The 27,426-nt window shown below is 33.0% G+C and overlaps 1 protein-coding gene and 1 long non-coding RNA gene across 2 annotated transcripts in view; one reads left to right on the top strand and one right to left on the bottom strand.

Annotated features, from left to right (window-relative positions):
- Positions 1–27,426, top strand: part of LOC118194980 (uncharacterized) — a 237,792-nt gene that overhangs the window by 63,092 nt on the left and 147,274 nt on the right. The gene's annotated exons all lie outside the window — the stretch shown is intronic.
- On the bottom strand, positions 901–20,071 carry LOC146998903 (uncharacterized). Its single transcript, XR_015039814.1, has 2 exons — positions 19,665–20,071; positions 901–2,526 (listed from the first exon to the last, which is right to left on the bottom strand). It is a non-coding gene; the product is annotated as an uncharacterized LOC146998903 (long non-coding RNA).

Raw genomic sequence — 27,426 nt, 5'->3', positions numbered from 1 at the left:
TAAAATGGATCTTACCCAATTAGGCATGGAATCGAACTGGGCTTGGATGACAGACACAGGCAACTCAATCCGTTCTGTTTCAGGTCTACGCCACACTTCATCTACTGTATTAGCTGAAGTGGGGTGGTGGGCCAGTCTCTCAGTAACCTATGGCCAGATGTTTCCAATGGGTGACAGATCTGGAGACCATGCAGGCCAGGTTTTTTCAGCGTGTTCATCAGAGCTTTTCGACGACTGTAACGTGTTTGGGAACTATTCTGGGTTATACTGGCGAAGAAATTGTGCTTTGATTATTCATCAAGTGTTATCATCAATCACTCCAAATCCACGAGTCCGTAGAATGCAACAGTATCATATATAGAAGAACGGTTACTTGTCCATCACCACAGCTATTTATTGCATTGTTATCTGATAACGTATTTTCCAGTTTTGGTGAAATTCGAAAAAGTGTCTTAATTTTATTACTTTTGAGCACCAGTATATATGAATCGCACAGAAATTACATTTAAATAAACATGCAATTTCTGTGTTATTCATATATACTGGTTAACGTTTAACGTTTTAAAAAGCAATATATGCTATTTATGGAAATATATAATATGAAAGATACCAACTGCTTTTGTTAAAAAATAGAGGTAATGATACTGAATTTTTTGTTTTTCTTTTTGTAGCAGAACTTAACTGAGCTAAATTATTAAATTTCGAAGACTTTTAAACATCAAATAAAGTTGAATGAATTTACAACGCATATAAAATGCGACACAGCACAAAACTACATTTTAAACAATTATAAATAGAACTGGAATGCGAGATTTACAATTCGCAACGAAATAAGTAAGAATTTTAAAGAAAGATTTGAAAGACATGATGCAGAACAGCTTATAAGCAATAAAAAATACCTTTGAAGCAAATTTTCTTTTATTAAAAGTACAAGCAGCAGTATAAGAAAGAAATAATTTTAAGTAAATTGGATTTTATTTTTAAAAAATACATTATACCATATGTTAGTAACTACAATAGATTAAATTTCTGATACTAGGAACAAAGATAGCAGTTATCTGTATAGTAATAGCACAAAATGATTACTAAGTTGAAACCATAAGAACAGTAATAAGCACAATTTTGCATTGGAAGAAAATATATTTATCTGAATTTTTAAAGTTTCACTGCAATTTCATTAACACATTTTAAAATTCGTTATGTTCTTACCAGTCGGAAATATTATACTGTTCAGCTCTCGATTATGCAGAGAACAATGAAATTGTATCTAATAATTGTAACCGATATTATTAACAGTTCTTTTTAATTCACAGTCCGAAAATTTCTTCTCAGTTCAGTTATTTTAACTGCATATAAAACCAACATAATTTTACGGTCGGAACATTTACACACATTATTTTTCTAAAAGGAGAACAATTTTTTAATCTATAACATGAAATAATTATTTTCAATTTGATTAAAATTATATAAAAAATATTATTGGTATTTAAATAAACAACATACTTTATTTAAATTCCAGTAATTACAGTAATATCAATTCAAATAATTATTCCAATTTTTGAAAAAACAAAATATGTTTACAAGAAAATCTGATATATCATTTACCATTTTAGTGAAATCAATGTATTTTATCAAAGCTTAGTTATTATTTCTGATCGAAGAGCATAAGAAAAAAAACTGTTCGCACCTGCTTAACCCTTTACGGCACGCTACCTTTTAAAGTCAAAGTTTTTATATATAAAAAAGAAAAATGTATGCAGTCTAATTAGGCCTAAAGGAGTACACAAGTAAAATTTTGTGAAGATTGCATTATTGTTTTAATTCTGTGGCACAATGATTGAATAGAGCTTCGAAAAGAGTGCTGAAACAAGCATTGTTGTCAATGAACTGACCGATGAGATGCGAAGAAGTAAAGAATACAGACTCTCAGTTGTCCTAGGTTATCGATGAGCCCGGTCTGGGCACACCTAGGGTTCGCCTTTTGATTTTAAGCAAGATTTCAGGGTAAAAATTTAAAACTAAAATAGAATAAGGAGAGTAGCATACAACCAAAAAATAACATAGACATTTCTTTTCAAACAATTCATTTTATGCCCTAAAAAATCTGGAAGATTTCTTTGAAAAATGAGGGTCTTAAGAAACTAAACATGGCGAAAATATACGGACTAGTTTGTGTTGAGCTGCCATCTACTATAAATAAAGAAGGTTCAGAGTAACCTATAAATCCTTTTTCATATAATTTTTCTGTGCAGAAGAAAATTTTTATGTGTGTCCAGACCGGACACATTATGCCGCAAAGGGTTAATCATGCAAAAGCAAATCTACTTAATGCCATTTTAGGAAAGGAATAAAAATAAAGTCTGAAGCTGCTTTTAAAAACCATCTTGTATTAAAAAAAGGCGTAACTTAAATGATTGAACGTAGAATTATTTATTCTGCTAAAATAGCGGTCCACAGTATATGTCTTGAAGACGAAAAGAAAAACTTCCAAATTATTATCCAAATTGCCTTGTAATTTTCTTAGACCTAAAAGAAAATAAGAGAACAATTGATTATTCAGAAATATTGATTGCAATAGCACAGATGTCCTATAATATACACGTTTAAAAAAATTAATTATATAAAAAAGAGCTTTCGGTTTTTACATTACTGCCAAAGGGGCGTTTTTTAACGTTTTCTGTGTTACATTTATTATTAAATATCATATTCTTCGCACTTAAACCATAAATTTCAATTCAACACCAATATTGCAAAATAATTTTAAAATGAGCATATCTTTAGAATTTCCGATACACAACCTCATGCACTGGAGATAAAAGTTTTTTTTCCCTCGTACAGTGTTGCCCTTGCTCGCTTTGAAATCGTTTGAGTTTCTTAATCAAAAACTCATGCTTTAGAAAATATGAAAAAGATAATAAAACAAATTTTAAATTTTGGCTTCCAGAGGCCCATATTCGAAAGAAGATTACGTTATTCAAAATTTGATCGTTATTCGCTAAGTATAATTGTTTTATCACAGTGCGAGAGACATACATACATTTATGCAAATTCTTGATTATTTAATTTCTTTAAATAATAACAGAGCGCGGTAATATTTAGTGGCAACAGTTTGAAAAGTGAATGGACGCAAAATGCCAAAAGGAAATTAAATGCTCTTCTGAGCCTTTGGGCGCGCGTTAGCTAAGAAAGAACGAAAATCTGAAAAAGATTCATATTTTAAAACAGTATGAGAGAGTTTGTTGAGATTTTTTTATCCTATCGCTGAGTCGTACCAGACTGCTTAGGCTTCATATAGGGACATGGGAATAGCTTTTCCAAAACCTCATGTAGACAGTAATTTTCCTTTTATTTTGTTTTAAGGTGAAATAAACAAAATTTTGCCAAGTCCGAAATAAAACAGTATGTACAAACTATGCGACGGTTTACTAAGAACTGATATTTGCTTATTTGCTTTGTTACCGGTTATGTCTTTTTTTTTTTTTAGAAAATCACTCTCAACTTTGGCCGATTTCTTCTCATTTTCGAAATATTCGCGAAAAACTGGCACTCAGCGTTCACTTCTGCTTTTAGGTTCTAATACTATTCTAAAGAGTAAACGAACACGGAACATTTTAGTAGTAACTCATAGTGAGAACGCAAGACCGCCGACGTGAATGTAAAATGGGCATGTTTACGCAAGATGGGTGTCGTAAGCAAACGTTGTAATAAAAACATCCAGAGTATAAACCCCCATGTGGTGGTTCTTCGAAATCTTATGTAAACTTATGTCATTAAAAATCATCAAAATTAAAATTAAAAATCATCAAAAGTCATTAAAAAATCATCAAAATCTTATGTCATTAAGATCGGGATAAAACTATTAATTTATATTGATTACACGCAAACAAATAAATGGACACTTCTTTGTATGCATAGATGATTTTTAATATATCAGTTTCACTGATAGGGCTACTAATTAATGATAACTGAAATGAATTCACGATTATTGCTCTTAAATCACTCAGTTTGTTAATTAATAACATAATAAATTTAGGGAAGAATAAATATCTTAGTCTTTGCTTAACGATAGTTGTAGTTGTACATGAAGTTGAAGACTTATCTCACTTTTCTGGCAGTAACATCAAAAACAAGTCCACGAAATTCATCGTGTCAAGGCGTAAAAGACTGCGCCTGTCGTTGGCAATAGCCTTGAGCACCACACAGGCGGCAGTACGAATTAACGAGCGCGTTTCGTATGACCTCAGGACCATCTTGGAATAGCTATAATTTCACCTAAAATCGCGGCATACGTTTTGCGCTTAATTAGAAACGATCGATGCCTTAAAGGCGAACTTTCAAGAGTAATTGAAAATTTTAATCAGTTAATGCATACAATGCCATTTATGGTCTGAGTTCTGAATTTAGCCTAAACATACAAGATAGAGGTCCGTCTTTTGTACACAGAAACAACAAGAAGCCAGAACAAGAAAAATCACAAGACAGATTTAATTTAAATGGATTGTTTTAAATCTTTTAGCCCAGGAATGGGCAAAAGCCGACCCGCAGGCCGAATTCATCTTTTCTACTTTTTAATCAGGCCCGTTATAAAATCTTGTGTAACGACATTTTCATATCTTCCTTACCCTATTTTGTACGCAGACTACCGAAACAGTACCACGAGTGCAGAGGTTTCTTACAAAACATATGCATATACACTATATACGCATGATGATCCCAGCGATCAGCCTAAACAGAGAATCCTAAACAGATTTGATGTATACCCATCCGGCAAAATATATAGTATCATTTCTGGCAGCTTTAATGTAGAAATTATACAATGAAATATGAATATTGTTGAGATAAAAGAACTGATCCTTTTGCCCGCTGTTTATTATACCGAGCCCCTTATTACGTTCAAATTTTCAGAAACTAAAATAAATACATACCAAATAATGGAAAAAACCGCCATTTATTAAACTCACCTCCACTGTTTATAAAACTCAAATTGGCAAAAAGATTCTAGTCTTCAGTGTCAGAATATCTTATTTATCAAAGCTTCTTATAATTCATCCACTTAACGTATTGTGAACCGTGGCTTTATCATTCAGGTATATAGTGCTTCAATAAAACGAATTTGACCGAAACTTTTCCTATCCTCTAGTTCCTGTACCTTTGAGACCGTGTTTTCAACGTTCTTTGTCCGCATTAAATTTCAAAGGGGCATAACTGCTTTTCTTAAAGTTAACCAAAACAATCCTCTACTAGCAATATATAAATAAGTGAGAATTTCTTCTCGAATACTAGTTGATACGAAGTGGAAGTATCCATCTTTTAAGCTTTTCACATTCAAAGTCTTCCTTTTGGGATGGACACATTATGTTCACAGTTTCAAAAAAAAAACTTCATGAAATGCTTATTAGCATTACCGTACATTCACAGTTTTTAAAATAAAAATGTTAATTGTGGGCTTGAAAGAAAAAGAAAAGAAAAATTTGTCACGCTTGTAATCATGAAGTGGCAAATCGACTAAATAGACGAAGGGCAGTTTTTCTGCTGACTATAAACGTCAAGTTTTGAAATTTCAATATGTCACTGGAGAAAGAAATTTTGGAATTTACTATAACCTTGATGAAAAGACTTCAGCCGAAAGGAAAAGAAAAAAAATTTTGAAACAAGAAGGAAGAGGCAGATCAACACGAGAGCAGTAACAGGGGAAAAGACGTTTTAATTAGTTACTTGTGGTAGATGAATACAAGTCACATGAAATTCATAATACAAATAAAACTGGACAGCGTAATATTTTGCCAGAACACACATTAATATTTAAAAGTTAAACAGCAACTAGTTTAAGAAACGAAATGAATGAGTTAACTGTGTTATTAACTTGTAATATGGATCAAACAATTAAGACGACAGCACTGGTCATTGTCAAAAGAAGAAAACCTCAATGCTTAAAAGAAGTAAAAGATTTACCTATAGTAATATTAGTACCTACAGAAAGAAGAATTCAGGGTTTTTTTTAAATAAAGTTGGCGAATTGGTAAATGGAAAAAGTACCTTTACTGATTAGATATGTGCACCACACACATCTCTGATCTCGTTTTGAAAAACAGTGTCGCTTTCTGCAATTACAAATTCTAACATTCTGCCTTTAGGTAATATAAAAGTGTTTCAATGTCATTACAAAAAGGATGTTAAGAAAGAGATGAACAGTACTGAATTTTGTGAAATACAAACGCGTTGAAGGATATAAGTAAGTCGATATCTCAGCTAGAAGCCATGCACATTATAGTCAACGCAAGAGGCTAGTCTACTGAATGAATTCTCTTATTTTAATGCAATACTGTACCCAAGACTCTTCTATAAATACCAGGGCTGTGGATTCAGAGTCAGATTCATGGAATGGGATTCGGAGTCGGGCAGATTTTGGGTTAAAAGGAATCGGAGTTGGAGTCGTTAAAAGCACGTCGACTCAGACTCAAGTTTATGTTGGACGGTTTGAATTTGAAATGAAGTTAAAGTATAACGATTTCATGACAAACCGAGTATTATTTTTATTTATGGACTATATACATTAATAAATAGTTATTTTCTATTTTATTGACATATTAATAAATATATATACATATATAAGGGAGGAGAATGGATGTGATATTTGCCATTATTGATTAAACTGCTTCATTTAGTTACAACTTAGGTAAGTAGAACTCCCAAAATTGAAGCCATTCTTAGAAGCCTGCAGGAAAAGGAGCAATTATTGATCAAGAAATGTGATGGGGAAGTACACATTTGATGATTAGAGATTGTTCGAATTAAGTACATTTTTAGAAGAAGTAGATTACCGTATGTTTCACAAACAGAAAGACAGTGGAATGATCTTGCAGAATTGGAAACACTTCTTTCTACACTGAAAATAGCCTCAAAAAAGCTACAATCCGAAGAATTAACAGGAGGGAAGAATGTGATGTTTGTTCGTTTTGAAATGGAGGTTTTATTGCAAAAGGAATCATTTCTTCAATGAAGAAAAGAGAAACTAGTTTGCTAGGCGCTTGCTAGGTTTAATATATGTAGATCCAAAAGACCGAATTTTGTTGGATGACAAACAAATTAAAAAGGCAAAGAAAGCCATGTATGAACATTCATTAAGAATGAAATTATTCTCAAAACAACTGGAGTATTCAAATCAGGATAGTCAAACTGCAGACATTGCAACTGAGTCTCTATTATCCTCTTCCAATGATAAATTAGATTTTGAGAAATATTTAGATAATATTGGAAAGGCTTAGGCAAAGCGAATGCAAATAAAGAATTAAGAGCCTTTAGATATAAAAATGAAAAATACAAAAAAAAAAAAAAAAAAAAAAAAAAAAAAAAAGAATCTATACGGCATTTGAAGAAATAGAGAAATATGATTGCGCTTGCAAGATACCTCTTTTAGATCTTAGAAAAATCTAGCCTAAAAAGTTAAAAGAAGTAACCCTAACAGTAACAGCTCTTCTTCCTATTCAAGTTAGTGTGGAAAGACTCTTCTTAGCTCTGAAGTTCATCAGATTGGATCTATGGTCCTTTACCTTTAAGATCTTGCCGAAGCTAAACTGTTTCTTAGAATGCCACTTTTTCCATTTCATAATAAATGCTAATTAATATAAATAATTTGCTATGCCATCAATTTTTTTCCTGTAGCATCTATTACTTCTTTTATATTAAAAAATAAGCTGCAACCCATGTGCATATGTTTATATGTATATGAGGGAGTCGTAGTCAGAGACTTTAAAATTCGAGGAGTCGGAATCAGAGTCGGTCATTTTCCCTCCCGACTCCACAGCCCTGATAAATACGAATGTAATCATTAATACAATAAAATTGTTATGACAAAATGTGATAATTCATTAGCATTTAAGCAACCGGAAAGTAATGGTTCGGATTTCTATTATCTCGCTATTATAACCGGAAAGTAATGGTTCGGATTTCTATTATCTCGCTATTATATCATAATCATACTTCAATGGCTTTGGCATGATTTCACAAATATTAATAATAAAAGTTACCGACATTACTTCTGTTCTAACTATGCTTTCAGTTTTTAGAATATTAGAATGGAACTTTAGAACGTTTTATGCTATATCAAGTAAATATTAACTTAATTACTTACAGGCAGATGATTTATGTTGTAGGTTAAATTGTAGAGACATTAGGTATTTTTGGAAGCAGGAGAGATGAAAAATGAGCAACGCCTTCGCCAAGAATCAAACCACGGACCTCTGGAATACGCGCCCAGCATGCAGACCACTACACCACGAAGGCACGCTAAGAAGGCGGGAGAAATACCTTATAAAGTTAGCTTATTTAAATATGAAAATACACATGGGCTATCAGCCAGAGGAGATGAATGCCTTCGTAGAAGACTTTCTAAGAGAATCTGGCTCGTATACACGTTACACATGTGAAAAACTACGAAAGCCATGACGTTCGCCTGGGTTCGAACCAATGTCGAATTGCCCATACTCAGCGGTCTTCACTAAAAGGCAACAGGCGACGCTATTTATCTTGTAAACAGATATTATTTGTCTATTCGAATATAGCAGAAGTTTCACTTGTGCAAAGTGCATTCAACCTTGAAAATCATATGGTATCATTTAATGCTCATTACTGATGCATGTTTTTTATTCTCTATTACACAGCCAGAAATATATCTCGTAGTTAAGTAAAGGTAGTTTACGTACGGAACCCTTGCTATAAAGTTTTATATTTACCATCGAATCTATTTAAATTCAGGGCTTTATAAATTCTATAAAAAGTATCCTTACAAAATTTATGGTTATAATATTATTCTCAATTTCATTTTAGGGTTTTTAAAACCATTTCTATTCCAATGACCGAATAGAGGTAGTCTTATCCCATCAAATAATGCATAATATTCAATTCACATACCTTCTTGGTTCTAAAAACGTTGTACTTCAATATTTACTTAAAACGTATTTACTAAATTATTCACGTGCAAGAATTTAATAAGAGGATTTTTTGAGAGGAGTATAAGCATTTTTAAGAAAGTTATTGAAGATATGGATATAAGAAAAAAAAATGTTTGTGTTTACCTACCAAGATATTTATTTCAGAATACTGCAATTAATATTTTATCAAACGAATAGTAATATTATTTTTAAGTAACTGAGTTGCAGCAAGTGTTAACTATCATCTTTCCTTAAAATGAATCTCAACGATAAGTCATCCTTCGCTGCAGGTGAAAAAATTCTCCTTTAATTAGAAGTATATTATTGTGTTAAGTGATCCACGAAAAGTATGAAATGTTGAGCTGCTAGTTGAAAAAGAAAATATTTTTGTATGTTCTGCGATGCACGAAAGAAAATCTCATTTCGAGTAAGCTAGTTATGAATGAAAACATTTTGGTTAAGTTATTTAGAGTTTATGTGATTACTGCTATTTTTCAGCAGGAGAAATTTATGTTAGAATGAGTAAATTTGAAGCGGATTTAAGTGGTGGAAAAAAAAGACTCAATAACAAAAAAAGTAAATAAATTCATTCATAAGTTGCAGAGACATGAGTAAGTCCTTGCCTCACTTAAGAAATGATAGAAGCTCAATATTGGTGCGTAATAAATTAAATATCATTGCGAAAGTAATACAATTATTTAAAATGCGAAAGCCTATTATTTGCTCTGTTGTTAAAGTTTATTAATACTGTCCAAACAACAAAAACTGTTCATCTAGGAAAATTTGTTCCCTCTCCGTATCTTTTGTTTTTCTTACAAATTTTGAACAGGTAAACCCAAATATGACATTTATTTTTCATTATGAGGAATTGGTTTTGAGGAAATCAGTCACTATATGAAATTGAAGCACTATTTCTAATTAAAGTTTTTACGTTGGTACCGTAGAAAACATTTTAAATGAGAAATACATTACTTCTAATAATTCTCTGCATTTTAAATAAATTGAATTATTCGAAAGAAAAAATCTGAAAGCTTTCAGATTTTATATTACGCCCAAAGGGGAGTTTTTTTAACGTTTTATATGTTACCTTTATTTATTAAATACCATGTTCTTTGCGCTTAAATCATAAAATTCAATTAAACGGCAATATCGCAAAATAATTTTAAAATGAGCAAAGCTTTAGAATTTGCAATACAGTCTCGCGCTGGAGATACAAATGTCTTTTTTTTCTCCGTACAGTGTTGCCATTGTTCGCTTTGAAAGCGTTGAGTTTGTTAACCCCTTCGCGCCGACTGTCACGTATACGTGCCAGAAACGAACACACTTATCTGCCGGCCGACATGCAGGCGTGCCAGAGCATTGTTGCGTTTTCTACCGACTGTCACGTATTTGTCAGTACCTTGGAACGTTTTTCAAACTATAATTTCTGCCAGAAGATGGCACTGTATGTCCATATGGTTTCAGATACATGTACATTAGACCTTCTACTCGAAATGAGAGAAGCATGACTCACATACACGTGTTTTTGATTATATAAACAAACAGGGAACTAAATGTTTCCGAATGGCGTGATTTATGACGTCTCTTTAAATCGCACTTTATTCGCACGAGGTAGTTGTTTATTGTAAGTAGAAGTTTTATATGCGCTAAAGCGTTGAGTATTTTCGTTTAGAGTTCAGTTTTTAGAAAATAATTAGATCTTGTTAGACGTGAATTCTTTCTGTTTTTACCGTTTCAATGTCGAATGTTTAACAGAGCATGAAATAGCAGAAATGATGTAAAATATTTCAGATATTGATTCTGATATTTTGATATTGATTCTGAAAGATTAACTGAAAGACATTTTCCAAAACTTTGTTCAGAAGAGACTGATAAGAAAATGAGACGGCGATGCTTCGTTTGTTCACATTCCCGGAAAAATCATCCAAAACGGCAAATGAGTTATTACGAGTTCAAGGAATGTAACGTAGGACTGTGTGTAGATCCCTGTTTTAAAATTTTTCATACGAAAAGAGAATTTTAAGTAATATATTTAGTTTTCAGATGTATAATGTTAAAAATCATAAAATGGTGAGTAATTAAAATGAAATGTTTCAAATATGCATTTAAACAAGAAATAAGGTAATTAAAGTATATATATAAAAATATCTATAAAGCATAAGCCGTTTAAATACTCTATAGAGCATTATTAAACAATGCGTTGATACTTCGGAAATTTCATGGATTTAAGCTTAGTAGCAAAAAAGCCCCCGGCCCTGGAGAGACGCTCGCGAAAGACACTGCCGGCCTCCGCGATAAGCGCGCGTTTTCGCTACCCGGCTCAAAGGGGGTTTTAATCAAAAATTCGTTAAAGTGTTACAAATTATAAAATCGATAATAAAACAAATTTCAAATTCCAAATCTGAGCTTCCAGATGACCATATTTGGTAGAAGATTACGTTATTCAAAATTTGATGGCTCTAGGTACCGTTGTTTTATCCCAATGCGAGAAAAATACATACGTTTATGGGGATTCTTCATTATTTAATTTTGAACCAACGCAAAATACCAAAACGAAATTAATACTCCTTCAGAGCCAATTGCCCCTTTGAACTAATAAAATTCAGTCTAGTCTTTTAGACGTCAGTCCAATTTCTCATGTTTCAGTTGTACAGCTAGGATATGTATTTTTCAATACAGCTACTTGCCATACAAACTCACTATCATGATGAGACCTTGTCTCGTGATTTCAAATATCTCCAGGCTTTATATTTTATGCAAATAATAAGAAAGACTATAAAGACATTCATTTTTTAAAATATACATTCAAACGTACTTACAGAAACAGCGATTTGAAATTCATTTCTCAAGATAAAATTCAAAATTTTGTTTCTAGCGTAATTCACCTTTTACACAGCCTCTGAGCTCAGCCTTTCTCAAATCCTTTTAGACAGATGAAAGTGGTCTAAAATTGTTTATATTACTCAAACCTCTAGAAGACAGAAATAAGTAAAGCGATCGATACTTATTACGATAACTTACTTAATTAGAACGTTCTTTATAGAAGGCCTCAACAAATATTTGTCATGTGTTTAAATTGTCGTCAGAAAGGCTACTTTACTTTATCCATTTTTAAATATGGACCCACCATCCTTTCATTCCTTCAAAAAAAATTTATTCGAGCAATATTTTTTAAAAGAATACATATTATAGTCTTAACCATATATAGTACAGTATATAGTTCAGTATTTTTCAATAAGAATATAACTACCACTAAGATAAGCATTTGAATTTACTTGCTTAGAAAATGGTAAATTGAACAGGCATAATATGCCTAGATTCTCCTACTGATAAAACCAAGCCTAGATTCTTCTAGATTCGGGCTTGGTTCTCCAACTGAATCGATAATCTAAGGCTTGTCAGCCTAGACTCTCCTACTGATAAAAACAAGGAGGTTATAGTGGGCGGAATAAGCCTGATGTCACAAAAGTGAAGGCAAGGAAATGTCAGCAACGTGACGTTACGACCTACCATGACCGCTATAGAGCGTACGGATAAGACTAAGAAACATATTGTAAAATAAAATGACACTGGTTTTGAGAGTAAATATTAAGCGCCCGCAGGTTCAGAAAAGATCTTCAAGCATAATTGGTACAAAGACCATTGAAAAATAAAGGCTATCGAAACTTCCATTTGGTTTTACCATACATACATTTGTTTCATAGTTACAATTTACACGTTTTCATGTACTACCTAGATTTTATTAAATCTGAAACAGTTCTTTGCAATCCTTGTTATTTTTCTATGCAATAAGCAGAAAACCCTTTAAATTAAGCATTAAACTTAGAACGGAGAAATTACAAGCGGCCCTGGTAAGTCGTGACCATTATACTGAGATGTTTCATGGCTTCATTTTCATTACAGAGAACATACGGGGAAGGCATATTCATTTATTCTAACCGCCTTGGATAAAACGGACCCTGCAAACACTGGTAGATTTTGCAAGTTGAAAACAAATTCATCCAAAAATTCCAGCACTCTATGAATTTCCGTGGCGGTGGATTCGTATTACAGAATAGAATTGCTTCGAAATTTTACCTTAGAATGGTCGTAGTTGTACTACTTTTCAATGTGCACAATTTCAAAAGATCGATACATAATGCACTTTTTTATATGCCAATATACAGCTGTATATAATACTGAATTATTCAGTATTTGCTTTTCTATTTTTATGATGTAGCCGAGGGTGATGATTAGAGAAAGACTCTGTAAGTCAGCGTTTCCCAACCTGTTAAAATTCGTTGGCTATCATAAAAGAAAGAATAAATATTTGCAGAACTCTTGAATCCGTGAAAAACTGTGATGTTTACCTTCCCTATTGTGGAATTAAAGAAATACATTATTCATAGTAATGAATAGAGAATGAACTTCCATGAGAAACACGACGTTACACCAGGGAGAGATCGCGTTCGCTTTTATGTTCAGTGAAAGTCTTCTTTTCTGCAGACTTGAACCTTGGAAAGACTCATAAAGCATAGGTTGTACTGTGACATCCATCGAATGCTAAAATAATCTATTCTTTATAAGGAACTAATGCAGTCAACAGCATCACCATCCGTTGCTGACGGAGGGGGGCTCATGTTCCTGAAACTTTTACCCCACAAAAGCATCCAAACCAGAAAGTAACCACATTTTTAAAAGCGTAGGAAGTTCCATATTTAGAAATAAATAATCAAATGTGTTTATTATTTTTTGACCACATTGTATTTTCAATCGTTCGTACACATATATATGTGATAAAAAAGACAGCAATGTAAGCAAAAATAAGTAAATGAAAATCATAATTTAAACCAGCGATAATCTTTTAATTCACCCCCCTCTCTATTCTAAAAATAGTAATGCCTTTTTCTGGACAGCGTCATTTCTAGATCAATCCCATCTAATACGGCTTGCATAATGCTAATGATGAAACTGCTGCGGAACCGAAACTTTGACGTAGAAAATTCGGAACTTAAAATTTTGAGAACTGAAACCTCTGTCCTGGTAAGCTTCCACATTGAATAACTGCGCACTTCTGCTACCACTCCTGTTATCGCTAAGACGCTACCTGTGTGCTCTCTTCCTATCGTAACAGTATCAAAAATGCAAATGTTCGTGAATAGGCACGATTAGAGTGGCAAGTAAACTGCGGCCGCAAATGTCAATTGAAATAAAAGATGAATATTTAATCTGTTTCGACTGCCAAGTTTGCTGTTCATTACGGATTCAACATTGCTATCTCTTTTTCATCACAATGAGCCGGTAGGATTACCTTATGGGAAAGTACCGTTTCACCGAAAATTTTTAATGCATGTCTGTGGCGTGCCTATTAATTTTATTTTCTGCATTCATAATCAAATTCTCGTTCGTATTCTGCGCAGTTATCCAATTTGGAATTTTACCAGGAGAAGGTTTCAGTTTCCAAAATTTTGAGTTCAATTTCTGAATTAGCTACGTAAAAGTTTCGGTTTACGTTCCGTCTTAGCTTACATCATCAGCGTTATGCAATTCATTTGAGATGGGTTGGCTTAGAAAAAGGCATTACTAGTTTTGAAATTAAGAGGTTATTGCTAGTTTCAATTATAATTCTGATTTAGATAATTTTATCTTATATTTCATATTCTTTCAAAGGTGTTTTATCCCATATTTTTATAGTATTTTGCTCAGGAATTGGAAAGGTGTACTTGTAAACTCACTTGAATTAACTTAATCGAGTCAAAATCTTAATTTAGATTTTATTAAATAAAATTTTCGCTCCAGTATACTGAGGAAACGGAACACAATTCGGATTTCTTTAATTGTTGATGAATATCGAAAAAGGCTAATATCCCTTGAAAATCAGGCCTTTTTCAATGGAATCAGCAATAATTAATTTTCTTCTCATAAACAATAACCTCAATACAATTTTTAAATTACATAAAGTTTTTACTCTGCTTTTTCCGGGAAGATACCTCTGTAGTTATTAGATAATAAGCATTTATCGGTTACAGTTTATATATATATATACATATTAATCACGCGCACACACACATACACATGAGCACAACGGCATAAAAAAACCATCTGTGATACATTTATCACTGTCCATCCGCACGTCAAGAACACTCTCTGTTTTAAATCATACTTACATTTCAAAGGTCAGTTTATTTACTAGGCGAAAAATATTATGCAATCCCAGAAATGTTTTCCAAACTACGCGCTCATTTAATTTATTATTTCCATTTCCTTTTTTTTATTAAAACAGAATTCGGATAAAATAACGGTTTCCTGAAACATACGCAGTTGTTTCGCCGTAATTTATTTTACGAATAACTGCTTTCAAGCACTACTCATTACATTACCCAAAACAAAATAATAAAAAATCTACAAATATTTTTCATATTTCGTAATCAGACAGGCTGAATTCTTAGTTTTTCGTAGAACATGTATTTTCCAATGACGGGATTCTGTCTATCTAAAGCTAATGCTTAATAAAGGGATTAAACTCGATTTCAATTCCCGGTGAATAGTAAATTAGATGCATGAGTGTTCGTGGTTTTTTTCAATATGCAAGGTTGCGCACCTAGTTTCCATGAGGAAGTTCTTGAAAGCATCATTTTTCTTAGGCAGATAGTGTTTTACTGAATGAAACAAGGAAATATAATAAAAAAATTAACCTCTTTTTCTATAGAAAATGAGAAAACGTTGTTGAGAAATGAGAAAACTTAATATGAACCAAATTTAAAGTAAGATTCAGACTCATTTTCTTCAAAGCCCTAAGTTTGGATTTATATATTTTAAAAGAAGTAGGTTAGCACCTAAAACCGAAAGTGATATAATAAGTGATATAACAGAATACTTCTAGGCGCTAAAGATTACATCTTCAATTAATGTTCTTCAATATGCTTTTTAAAGATAACTTCCGAATGCACGTTATGTCAATCATATTTGAATTCAGAAACTGAATTAAAAATATAACATCGCTTATTATTGCTAGGGTAAAAAGAAAACACTTCCTCAAAGAAATCGGTAAATAAACACCGCCAACAATGGCGATAATAGTTCAAACCTGGTTTCGCATGTTCGGAGGTAGCAACCATTCCTCTTACGTTGTTTTTCATTTCACATGTGACTACAACTATAAAATTATGTGTTTGTATTTATATATTTTAAAAGAAGTAGGTTAGCACCTAAAACCGAAAGTGATATAATAGAATACTTCTAGCCGCTAAAGATTGCCTCTTCAATTAAAGTTCTTCAATATGTTTTTAAAGATAACTTCCGAATGCCCGTTATGTCAATCATATTTGAATTCAGAAACTGCATTAAAAATATTTTTAACATCGCTTATTATTGCTAGGGTAAAAAGGAAACACTTCCTCAAAGAAATCGGTAAATAAACACCGCCAACAATGGCGATAATAGTTGAAACCTGGTTTCGCATGTTCGGAGGCAGTAACCATTCCTCTTACGTTGTTTTTGGTTTCACATGTGACTACAACTATAATGACTTACCAATTTTTTTTAAGTAGACCACTGGCAGTCTTAAACATTTATAACATGTAATCTGTATCTGAATTGCGTCTGTATGAACTGTTAATTGTAACTGTATTCCAATGTCGTACTCTGTGAATTTCTCCATATGTCGAGCTTATGTCACCATACTCCTAAATTCTTTAATAGCAGCACTACAGGTACTTGTTATGTGTTAACCCCCTTTTATTTCAGGTTCTTTGCATCAGCTTAAACGGTACAGCCTAACATTTTAAAATTATGAAATAATAATAATCCTCCTTAAATGTCTAAAATCATAACTTCATCATTACTATGTTCTAAAACCTTTTATAACTTCATTCCTAGTTTCCATAACTGAAGTATAATTAAGAAAGTTTTACTATTCGATTAAGCGGTAGGCCCTTGTAGCCCAGGTACTCGGGTGATACAGCCTTCTATAAAGGAACGGCTGCTTGTAATTTTGCATATTGTTGTAGTATCACATTCATTGTATTTGCTCTTATTCACTATTACTTTTTCTGCCGCTGATTAAAAAGCACTCGGCAATAGGAACTAACCTAAACTTAAAAACTTTAAGCGCATTTAAAGGTTATTAGGGTAATTTAATGGCATAGATTTTGGGGAAAAAAAAGAGGAGCCTTTTTCATTTTCAGGGGCATAAAAATCTGAAATAAAAATGAAGTATTGTTAGAGTTTTGTATGCGTATGCAAGATTTTTTGTTAATTCTTTTATAAATTCTGTTGAATTAATTAAGAAATATATTTTAAAAATAATGCGAGTTTTCTTAAAATGTTTTTATAACAACAGAATTAATTAGAAATGTATTTCAATAATAATTCTAACACTTTATTTTTATGTTACATATGCTTAACATCAGGGTTTTCTGCCAACCTGAATTTTATTGTGCTTAATCCTAGATTACGTAATTCTTGGGAACTGCATTAAATAGCATGTTTAATCATCTAATTTTTAATTTTATATCCTTAATATCGTGCTTTTCTACTGACTGATTAATTGTACTAATTATTATGTTGAACAAGCTAAATTTAGCTTACATGTGCTTAGTACGTTTAATCAGCTAATGTTTAGATAAATTTAACTTACATACGCATAATATCACTCAGTGCACTAAATACCATTTCAAAACATTAAATTTGACTTATATATGCTTTATATAATGTTTTATTTCAAAGCTTAACCGTATATCGCTAAAATTTTTAGCGTTGGCAAAGCGTGTCGACGAAAAAAAGAAGCATTGTCGTCAACGCGATCTCTGCGGAAGCGCCAGCGGGTTCTTAGTGGAAGAAAATTTAAAATTATGCAAAATCTTCTCTTGGTCAGGTACAGTATTACGTTAGGTTAATTGGTTAAGCAACTCGAAGGCTATCTGCCTATGAGAAGCAATGTTTTTATGGAGGACCTTTTCAGTCGAAACTGGCTGACATCCACATCACATTTAAGCATAAGCCATAGGAATTCCCTTACATCCACTCTGGTCTTTCGGATTAGGACCTGTATCGAATTACAATGTTTAACGACTTTACCGCTCGGACTAGTACCGAATTACAATATTTACAACTTACACTCTGATGTTTGCCATAGAGCATTTGGCTCTAGTGTAGAACTGGATGCCCCTTCGATTAGCGACAAATTTTGTTCAATTTTGGTGATGGAGCCCCATTCTGGTTACCATTATAGTTTTAACTTTGATTTTTTTAAGTGAAAATGGATTGATACATACATGGACAAAGGCAGTGAGCAATTCCTAGTTTGTGCAATTCTCTGATTTTTTTTTAAATGAAAATAGATCGATGTGTACATGGACACAGAGTTTGTGCAATTCTTTGACTTCTTATTTTGGTTTTGTGTAGCGGCCATCTTGAAATTGTGCCTTCCTAGCGCCGATCTTGACGTCAAAAAAGAATTGCCAAAAAAACAAGAGGCACCCAACTGTAAACTTTTACCAAGCATTTAAACCTTAAAAGATGCTTTCAATTCTGATCTTGCTTTAATCCTAGTATCCGGTGCACACGGGATTTGTCTACTTTCGGCGACTTCTGTGATGAGCAGTAAAAACGGTACATGTACAATCAGTGGTAAACGGGTCATTCAAAGAATATATATAGTTATATATAGTATATACTATGTATATAGTGATAGTATATAGTGTATAGTATACACATAGACGTTCTTTGGGTCATTTTTGGTGTTAGCGATAATTTTCAAAATCGCGCCAAGGCTGCACAGTATACTAAGATTTTACCTTTCTCTTATATTAACTTACCCCTCGCCTGACATCAAAATTAATTCCTCATGTAGCTGATAATACATCTTTTGAACAAGCGTTGAATGACAGATTTCTAATATTATTACCAAATTTCTGACAAATGTCACTTTACCATGGCACAGAAGTACAGAACCAGTTACACATTATTTCTAGAAATATCATAAATGCAATTTTTATTTAATATATAACTGATACTTAATATTTTACGGAGGGGAAAAATTATGAATACACTTCCAGCTCTTAAGACTAATTTATAAAACACTACTTACTTTTAGTAACAATGAAAAAGAAAAATCACATTTAAATTCGTAAAAACAATAATGATGAATGATGAATATTGAATCAAATTTCTGAGGCCGGTTTAATCCTATTATCCGGTGCACACGGGATTTGGCTACTTTTGGCGACTTTATGATGAGCAGTAAAAACGGGACATATACGATGAGTAGTTAACGGGTCATTCAAAGAAAATATACAATTAAACATAGTATATGCTATGTATATAGTATATATACTATGTGTGTATAGTATATATATATTTACGTTATTTGGATCATTTTTGGTGTTGGCGATAATTTTCAAAGTCGCGCCAAGGCTGCACCGTATACTAGGATCACCTTAACATAATATTGTTAATTCACTCATAAGCTATAAAATACGTAAACTTTGAATAAAAAAACAACTATAATATATTTGTTCAAAAATTAAGATTAATTCACATTATTCAAGATGAAAAAGAAAAAGATCAGAAAGATTTAACTATTATTATTTTAGTTAATTAATATATTGCTATTGGAGAAAATATCATTTAGAGTTTTTATGGTTTGCGTTTTTCAACGTGACATACTTTAAAATTTCGAGGCTTATTTTATTAAAGAGATCAATTTAAAATTAATATTAATATGTATTACGAAAAAAATCAAAAACTACTTACACTTTAAATCTTCTTGTAAAGACAAATGAACAGTTTCTACTGGCCATTAATATATCCTTTCATTTTCTTTCGCAACAATAATTTCAATTTATGTCTGCAAGCTTTCATGTGCTTTCGAATCAAAGCATTATTCCAGATCGGAATGCAATCCTGGAGACAAAACGGACACATAGTACCATGCGCAAATTCGCATTTCTCTCCTTTGGAGCACTTCTGAAACATTTCAAACTCTAAACAACTTAGCATGACAGTAGAAAAACTCACCGTTGTTCTTGATTCACACTGCAACGTCTCTTTTGCCATGATATCAAAACGAAAGAATAACGAATTTGAGAATTTTATTCTCTACTACTACCCCTCTTAATCACAGAACAGTCTCTGTAAGGATAGTTTTTATTTGCTATGAAACACATGTAAATAGCCAATAGTACACGAGTATCCTTTGGATCAGCCAATAATATGTTGATATGATTTAACGGAGCAATGAATAAGTGAATGTTGCTGCAATTCTTAGACCTTTTTTTATAGATGTAATTTATGGAGGAGGAAGGAAAACAAAATACTGTAAATCAAATATGGAAAAAATAAGCAAAGCTATTTATTACTAAGAGATCACTTTACACAACAGTGTAGTAACAGTTTAAGGCTTACGTTACTGGGACAACGTGTATAAGTCTCAAACTTCCGTTTTATATTTTTTAAGTGTGTTTGCGTGTCTCTGCGTGTTAGAACCAAAAGTAATACCGTTAAAATTTTTGAAATTACAAAACCACGAATTTTGTAAGCTTCGAAGCTATATAAAAGAAATTTTGTTTTCTAATTGTTTATCTTCGTAAATATTAAATTTCAGATCATTTTTATTGAATGAAACTTGTTAAAATTCAAAATTTGTCTTTAGTTTTCGCCACCATTCTCATCATTCTGCACATCTTTTCTCTTATACGTTCATCCTTTGGTAACTAACAAATATTTTTCTCAAAATAAATTACGTATAGTATAAAGAAAAAAATGGTTATTTTTGATCCTGAGTTGGAAATTTACACTTCTTACCATTGAAATTTCTACACCATGAAAGAAGCACACAACAAATCTGAAACTTACATGAAGGGTGGAACATGCTAGAATATGGAAACATTTAGTGTTTCATTATTTTTATATGCATCATTCATATATATATATGCATTATTCATGCATCATTACAGACCAGAGTAATGACGCATTCAAATTCCGATTTCTCAATTGAAAAATCATTTGTTGCGTGCGCACGAATTCGTAACGGATTGAATGCAAACAGCTCCGATTATAGACAAAAAAAAAATTATTTTTATCAAAAGAAATATTTCATAGCTCTTTAATTTTCCACATACTGTGAACTGTGTACAAGTATGTGTGATACTGTGAACATTTGTACAAGTGTTCACAGTATCACACAATACAATCAGTAGTTACACTTCAAACTACTAATAACGTTATACACAACGCAATGCAAACCGGATCTAAAGAGAAAGTTAATCCGATTTCAGGCTGACTAACAACTCCAACAATAACTAAACGCTCTTCTTCGGCTTCAAATAGATTTCAACCAGCTGCCGAGCTATTTCTAGTACTTTCTTCTTTCCGAAATTACTGTAAAGCAAATGACGGTCGAATTATGGTTACAACTAATATAGTGATCAATTACATTTATTCAATTACAGTACCTATTATGGTGATACAGTCACCTGACTCAAATATCGCCAAATCTTTCGGCGATTTCTTGTCAAATTTGGCGACAAAATAAGTCACGAAAACTGTTGTCAGCTTGTCGATATCTCGCCAAATTACCGGGATACCCATTTACTCAATGTTTACTGGACTTACCCCCGTATTCTTACTTTTCCGGCTTAGCCGGAAAGTCCGGTCTTAAGAGTTCTTAAGAGTTCCGGTCTTAACAGTTGTATTTTGCTGCGTAATTGTAACGCAGAACAATTTCACATATAAATACCCTAAAGCCATCTAACTGTGTACAAAATTCGTTGCACATTTATTCGTTATTTTTGCATTCGACGCCATACTATGTCTCGTATAAGATTGGCTTGTTTTCCCTGTATGGCTTTTAGGATCATGAACAGAGTTTAGTAGAATACTTGAACCACTGAAGTTAAACTCGGCTTTACGCCCAAACTTAAAAATAAATTTGCTGTTTTCTTGAGACCATAGGTCCTGCAAGCTCCAAACAAGTCTCATTATTACTACCGTTTTTAATTGATTAATAGCATATTCTTCTCCTCCAACACATTTACTAGAATACACCCCGGCTAGTACTTGTGGCTGTAGGTATTGTTCTAAAACTTATTTTTCCCCCTTTCTTTCGATTTACTAAATTTTGTACCACATCATTTTAGTACCTATCTACCATCTACAATATCTTCAAAATAACACTTTGCAGTTTCATTATATCTAAATGAGGCGCAAAATTAAGCTTAATAAGCAACTGACTATTCATCCCATGGAATAAGAATTTACAGTCTATGTCTCCGCAGACTGATGTGCAGGGTCACAACAACCTCCACTTAGCAATGGCTTATTTAACATGTATCTTATCATTAACATTTCTATTAGGGATCGAACAGCTGCATCATATACTTTGAGTGAGAAAACTGGATATGTTGCTCTGCACTAAGTATACGCACGCACGGCTTGACAACTCCTATAGTCTCATGGATTGCTAGCAAGATGAACATTGCTTCAGCTCCTCTTGACAGCGTTGTAGACACAAAGATTAGTGCCTACAACATTGCTGTAAGCATGTAGGCACTGATGTTCTATTCCACTCTGTTCAAAGATGGACATGGATGCCTCAATCGTATAATGTTGTCTTTTCTGACGAATCCCGCTCTCATTTCCAACATCATGTTGGGCGTATTCGTATTTGGAGGCGCCGGAGATAATGCACGTTGGAAGCTGAAATTCTTCATCTTCATACCGCCTAAAATCTGGATTAATGGTATGGAGTTCCACTACGAACACATACTGTTCACGTATAATGAGAGTATTCGGTACTGCCCTCAGTTGCGAAATACCTTTACTCTAACCCTCCATTTCAACAGGGCAATGCGAGACTGCATAGACAATGCGAGACATTTTGCTCACGCTGTCCTGTGTTTCCTCAGTGTGTTTGACATCTGCCACGGCTGGCGATAAAAACGAAATTTGCTGTCTTCTTTAAACGTGGGGTCCTGCAAGACATAGAACAGCCACCATTCACGAAATCTTTTTAATTCGTATTAAACTCTAGTTCTCTCATCTGATTGAAACCATCTGGTTAACCACTTCAGAGACTAGTACGATAACACTCGCCATGCAGTATGACAGATGAATTTTGTTACAGAATTAGCTGCATATGACATAACAATAAAATTGACATTGAGAAAATAAATGCAAGAACAGCAAACAGAGCTCACGTTGCTTGCTTGAAATCGTCATTTTTAAGTGCACCGATGGAAGTTTCTTCAAATTTTCTCCATATTCTCAAATGGTAAAATTAAGTGAGCGATTGAAAAGTTTGTGAACTGATTCGCTTGCCTAAATAAATGATAAAATGAATTATTAGCTGATACATTTCAATAAATTACCGGACTCCAATTCAAGTGTAGCAAGGTGTTTTCCGAATCAAAAATATTTTAGGATGTGGTTTTACCGCCTGATCGCAAGTTCCTTTCCCTAAATGGATCTATGACAATAAACTTGTTAGAAAATTTGAGGGTGTATAGAAAAGAAGGAAAGAAGAAGAAAAAAAGAAAAATGTCCAATGGCTTACTGGATTCTTTTGTGTCAAATCTTAATCTTTTTTTTTTTTTTTTTTCAAACTTCTGTAAATACGTTCACATTTTAATCAGAACATCGAAAGCAATGAGAATGCGCCCTAATCATTCTTATTTCCATCAGATGTTCGAGTGTAAGACGCGAAAAGTTAATTAAAAATTTGTAAAACAATAAATAATTTGTAGTCATTCCAAAATTCAACACCTGAGATTATGCAATATTATTGAGATAATTTTTTTTAATTAAAAAGGAACGGACTTATTATACTTGTGAAGTGTCTGTCGCTAAAATAACTGCGACATGTACCGATCACTAAAACACCTGTTTCAGATGTCCCGATCGTTTTTATTTATTTCGTTTTTATACAAAAAAAGATATTTGGCAGAAGGTAGCATTACACTGGATTTCTTCTGTGAATTTTTATACAAGCAGTGCATATTTTCATTGTTTAGCAGTTACGGTTCTACTTTCTAGAAGATACGTAGTCTTAATTAGAAGAAGGCAAAACGCTCGTTTATGGAAGCAGATCAGATCAGTTCGCTCACTGAACTGAATGAGTTCTTTTTTAGGACTAACGGATCACCTTCCTTTAAGATCGGAAACAGGGAATGGATCAAGAGTGATCTGCGATGATCGAGCGAAGAGCGTAAACAGTCGAAGGAGCAATACTATCGGGAGTGCTGACTTTTTCGAACTTCTTGGACCTTCTTTCAACTATAGATTTCCTGAAACCTTCTTTCCACATAGAAGACGGTAAAATTCTGAAATAAAAAATGCTCAAAAAGTTGAGAAATGATGAAAATTATACCCACCTTTAACATGAGAGGAAAGCGTAATGGCTATATTTCCCCCTTAAAATGGGAATTGAGCTTTCCTGACTCGCTTTTAACATGAGCTCTCGGTAGGGGACCTCTAAAAGGTAGGTGAACCTCTTAGTTGTGTAGAATGACCGTTCGCTTGCTCAGTAAAGTAAATTGGTTTATTGCATCAGTTCGGGAGCGAACAGTCCATCTCTAGTCTTAACAAACGCTCCTTGTTCTTACTCGCGATTACGACGATCAAATTTTTCGGGCCCTATCAGCTTCATTTTCCTCTCCTGATCTGGACTAGCTGATTTCTGCCATTTCCGGAAACTCAAGCCTTCTTGTGTGTGAAGATTGTTCCATTTAAGCGTTTCAGAAAAGTTTGATAGTCTCACAAAAGAGGACCTTCGGGAATATTATTTTGGACCTGCCGTATTCGAAACAGATTATCAAATGAGTATTTTTAAAAGTAAGTTACGGGATCATGGCAACAAAAATCATGAGCGTTGATGGGCATGTATGAGATAGTCGATAAACTACTTGAAAGTCGATAAACTATGGCGATGCAACTGTAATAACTGTGAAAAGTGAATATCCATTCGACTGCATCATTTTCTACAAACAGCTTGACTTATATCAGTTGGTTATTTAACTATATAAAGGGCGATCTATTCCTTCAAATTATTCCTGGTTGGAATGACTGGAGCAAATTTGGCAGGATCTCCTTTCATAATTGGCAGGAAAGTATCGAGTAGCCCAAGATAAACCGATCGCAAAGCAAATCAAATCTCTTATGTCCGGTTCGGTTTATCCTAAGCCGCACAATCAGTACCAAATCCCAGGTGACATTTGGTGATATCAATTACCACACGATCCGATACGACTCCAGATAGTCAGTATTTTTTTTGGGGGGAGGAGTTTGAAATCTGAGCATTATTTAATTATGGCTTTAATTACTATCGTCTCATAAATATTGAATATTTTAAATTATAGCGTTGAGATAAAATAAGTAAACATAATTATTTAATATTTGCCGTTTTAAGTTACTATGCTACTTTTTTCATTAATAAAAAATGTCCAATGTCTTCGATTGAATATGTTTCAAGTACTTAACGTGGCATCCATTTCATCCAGATCCATTTTCATTTCGAAAGTAACAATAAGAAAAATTATAATGAGGATTCTTTTATAATATTGGCACTTTTGAGAAAAAGGGACATGCTTTCGCAAGAATTAGCCGAGGCCTTACTTCTGGTCTTTCTTCTCTGTGAATAGATATATTCTACGTTTTCGTTATTGCCAATGAAATCTGAATACGATCTCGTCAGATGTGAAATTTTTGCATTACATTTAATTATTTATAATATGGAAATAGTTTAGTTGCCAATTTTTTTCCTGTGTTGTAGCACTACTGTTCTCTCAATGATGTTTAACTTTCTCTAACTATATGCACATATCAACCAACACACGTAAAATACGTGTGTGTCTCACAAAGAACGTATAGTCGTTTTCTTGTAATTGGAACTATTCAGAATCTTCTCTGGAAAGAAAAGTCAAGTTTATGTTATCTACTAATGGAAGATGTATCATACATTATAATTTCTCCTCTCTGTGACTTAAGGAGGGTACAGACTGTGAAGAAGGTATCTGATTGAATCAAATTTGGATTCTAGAAGCCTGTCTAGAGATTAACAAATGGTTTCAGCAGCTGTTGCCGAAGTCCAAAGTTTGCTTTCGGTTAAATGTTACTTTTACATTCTTTTTTTTTTATTTATGGATACTGTTGCTGATTTCCTCTATTTCTTTTTTTTTCGTCATGACTTAGGCAGTTTCAGCAGCAAATTAGAATATTAAACACATAATTTCAGGCAATTACCAGTTCAGATCTAAATAACTGTCTTGAACTTTTAAAATCTTTGTTTAATATTATAAGGAATACAGTTTGATTTAAGTTTTTTATAGTGTGCTGTGAGACCTCGAGAAATATTGAGGACGCTGGAATTCTTGTGATTCGAAGGCAATTTGAATAATGAAAAGTAATTCTCTCTTCTATCAAAATTAGTGCATCTATTCAAATTTAAGAAAGATCCTGCCAGATGGTATTTCTGTGTCAGTTTTTCTGTTTTAGTCATACTGCTCGAATGGGCTGTATACATTCTATACCTATTTTGTATTCTCAGTCTGGCTCAGTTCTGTTTCTGGAATTATTCTATGTATGTTTTGTATTTTCAGTCTGGCTCAGTTCTGTTTCTGGAATTGTTCTTTGTCTGTTTTGTATTCTCAGTCTGGTTCAGTTCTGTTTCTGGAATTAGAATTAGGGATACTAACAAAATTTTGTGGATGTCTATCCGAGAAAATAAAGGTGGAGACGTACCAAAAAAACTTCGAAGCGTAATATTATGAAACTGAAAAACTCCTTAGGTTGATAAGACTCAATTCCAGACGATTTTAGTCTTCCATGAAGGTTAACATTTTGTAGATGTGATTCGAATTATATTTAGATTTTTAATTATGTTTTAAAAATAATGTTCACTTTCCGCAATGAATGCCTATGAATGTGGTCACTACGAGATGTTTCTCTAAACGTTATCACATTCTCAATACTGGCTTCATCAGTTTTCGATTTTTTAGTTATTGACTGCATGTAATCTTCACATACTTCAGTAGTACTGGTTTTGCTGATTATCATAAGCTTCAGAATATCTGTTATTTTCAATTAAACATCTACTATTTTTAGTATCTTCAGTTTCATTTATTATAGATATATACGCCGTGTTTTCAGCTTAGAATTACATTCGATATTTGTTTTCCTTTCAACGATGTCTAACTATTAATGCTACTGATTTTCAAATCATAATGGCTTCGAAACGTGGAAAATCTTTCTGTCCATTTCACTTCAGTTTAAGTTTCAGATCTAACTATTGTTTAACCGTTTGACTGCTAAGCAATTCTTGCAAGAACGCAGGAAAACTGCGGGACATATTTTGACTTGATGTTGTCAAATAAAACAATCTCATTTAGACAAATATCAATCAATTTTAATCATTCTTTTTGTATTATAAAGCAACAAAGACACACTGAAACTCGCAGCGCAAAAGCGCTACGTCGCGGTTTTCGCGACAAATGAACGTAGCGCTTTTGCGTCGCGTAGCAGT

The sequence above is a fragment of the Stegodyphus dumicola genome, chromosome 2 (assembly GCF_044657685.1).
Source record: "Stegodyphus dumicola isolate Sdum_Otavi_A_Nest chromosome 2, ASM4465768v1".
NCBI lineage: Eukaryota > Metazoa > Arthropoda > Arachnida > Araneae > Eresidae > Stegodyphus > Stegodyphus dumicola.
Note: the sequence above shows the minus strand (reverse complement) of the source record. Positions and strands in the feature narration are given on the sequence as shown.